Source organism: Anarrhichthys ocellatus, unplaced genomic scaffold (genome assembly GCF_004355925.1).
Source record: "Anarrhichthys ocellatus isolate YVR2014 unplaced genomic scaffold, GSC_Weel_1.0 scaffold102, whole genome shotgun sequence".
Lineage (NCBI taxonomy): Eukaryota > Metazoa > Chordata > Actinopteri > Perciformes > Anarhichadidae > Anarrhichthys > Anarrhichthys ocellatus.
The window spans coordinates 877,864-880,793 of record NW_022280132.1 but is presented as its reverse complement, the minus strand read 5'-3'; positions in this window follow the sequence as shown (position 1 = coordinate 880,793).

The following is a 2,930-nucleotide window of genomic DNA, read 5'->3' as shown; positions in this document are numbered from 1 at the left end:
CCCCCCCCCCCCCCCCCCGCATCACCACCACCCTGCTCCCTCCATTCCTTCATCCCTTCACCCCCACCACCTCTCCAACCCTGACTAACCTACAGTTCACTGAGAGACTTTTACTCCACCAGGTTTACCTTGACGAGTCCCGGCCCCCGGGTTGAGCAACTCTCTCTATCTCCTTTTCTTCCTTCTTCAACTGATCTGAGAGCATGAACATTCCTGCTCAGTTCAAATTAGAAGAGACGGGATGAGATAGACATTTTGGGGGAATGCCATCAACTCAGACCTCAGTTGAGTGAACGGTCCAGTCTCTCCTCCACCTCTGATTGGCTGAGCTGAGCCTCTGTAAACCACCTGAGAATTGTACACCTGTGAGCAGTCAAGTGGCTGATTAATCTGCAAGTCTGCAGCTGCTGCTTGATGATGAAGTCCAGTGCGCAAATGACAAGGCAATGAGACAAACCTCAGAGCAGCAGCTTTATATGAATAACCAAATACCAGCAGAGACATTTCAGTTATGTTTCAGTCTAACGAATGTAAGTCCGATATTCATTCTCCTTTTCGCTCTAGTTTGGTCTCCACCAACTCCTGAGAAAACGTCCTGTCTCTTTAGCTGCGAAACTCTCCACTCTGGTCACCAGATAGTATCTGTCAGCTGTTTGCTGCTGAAATATTTGATGTAAGTAATAGTAGTAGCAGTGGTTTTGTATTGTTTTATTCTGAATCTGCATTTATTACTGCATATGTATGAGTGCATAAATGCATCATTCTAGAAGAATCCAAATCTGCAAAGTAACTAAAGTTACTATTTAAGTGTAGAGTATAATATTTCCCTCTGAAATGCATTGGAGCACAATATAAAGTTTAAATTATGCTCTTGAGATTAACACAAAAAAGGGAAGAAATTGTGCGGGTCACATGACTCTCATAAAGTTATTGTTGTTATCCATAAAGAATACATACTTCAGAATACATACATCATATACATACTTTGTGTTATGATAGACCCTCTGCTATCTTGGAAAGACCACATTGAGTCTGTCTGCAAACAAAACAAATCAAAGAATCTATCTTCTCCATCGCCTTATGTTTTTTGGGGGCGAGGTGAGAAATTCTTCTTTTGTTCTTTACTTTTGTGACTATCAGTACTCTACGGTATTGTAATACTTCATGGTATTAAAGTGTTCACCACTTTGGAGTCAAAACTGCTCCACCAAATGACCCCTTGAGAAACACCAGCTTACCATAATAACATATCAAGGCTGGCCAACTCCTAAAGGAGGTCCTAAACAGTGAATACAAGTTTTTGCCATCAAATTAGACATACATGGTTCCACAACTTGATTGGTGATTGTATGTTAAATGCATATAGTTTCTTGTCTTACTTTTTTCTGTCTTTGTTGATGTTACAAATGGAGTTACAGGGATGACAGAAAAAATCTGACAAAGTATTATCATCATCATCATCATCAAATACCCAAGTAAATTACCTCAAAATTGAACTTAAAGCTACTACGTGGAACTTTAATTTCTTGTTGATTTTGGCGGTCCATGTGGACAAAAGCGGTAGTGTTTCCAAGCGCCAGTGTCCCTTCAGAAAACCTCTCATTTTACTACAGCAGGGTCTGACCTGCCGTAGTAAAATGAGGTTCTGGTTCTGCTTTCCCGTGTCTCCCTTCCCTCCAGCGAGTCCAACAATACGGCCTGGGCCTCCAGGTGTCGGTGTAGCGGGGCAAAACTCTGCCTCTTGCCAGAGGAGGAGCTCTACGCCGCCGTAGATCAGACTGCAGATTGAAGGCTGCAGCGAAGCCAGATTTAGAAGGCCCCGCTGAAGGAGTTTTAGTTTACCTGCATGATTTCATCAGATTTTACGTGGAATCAGACCCGGTGGCACCGATGACAAGCAATAACAATAACTATATAGAAATAGACAATCTTCTTGCTGATGGTCTTGTTTACTTACATGTAGGTCATATAGAGGAATCAGTATTATCTGAGACCATTCCATAACCAGCTAAAGTTCCTCACAGTAACATTAACTAGGCTACTGTACTGTAAATGTACTTAGTTACTTTCCACCACTGGTGCTGGGCAGGTAATGCACATTGGATTCATCAGGCCTTGTTTGATGGAAACAACCAAAACTATAGCTAAAAGAGGCTAAAAAGCTCCATAGAGTTGGTGACAAATCTCTTGGGTTTGTTACGCATGCATGTCACTTTTCACCTCATATGTGGCGTTAGTCATGCAATCCATTGTATTTATCAAAAATGTCAATTAGTTCAGCTTTAATTGTCATATTTTACTGTTGCACAATTGGGGGCCCCTGGTGGCCCCAAACAGCTGATTGCTTAGATTTATTTTTCCCAACTCCATTTTCTCTTTCTGAAGACATGGATCCAGTTGTACTTCTTTATATTTGTGTTCCCTGCTGCCCTGACAGCTCAGCCTCGTGAGCATAGATCTGTGGATAGGGTGACGGGAACGGGCGATAGTTGATTTAATCGGTGGCAGACCGCAGGACGGTCGGAGAGGGTTTATCAACACACAGACAGTGATAACACCAGTGTCTCCCTGCAGACTGCTGGCTCCCTGGATCCCCCCACCCGATCACACTCATTAGGCGGTGAGGTTTGCCAGCCAGGGGAACAAAAACAGGCCAAACCAGGGTGTTGATGGTGCTGATGGTGATGTTTCTGCCTGTAAGGGGGGTGAGGAGGAGGAGGAGGAGGAGGGGGCAGCTCTTGGTGAGGGCCTGTGAAACGTCAGACACAACATAAAGGCATTGCCACGTAATTACGGGGCTCTCTTTCATTAGAGAGAGAGAGAGCGAGAGAGAGAGAGAGACTACGGGGTCTATAGCCTGGAGGAGCGGCAGTAACGTCCTGCCTCCCCGCGCCTAGCTGCCGCTGAGCAAGTTTTTGCGCACACACGGA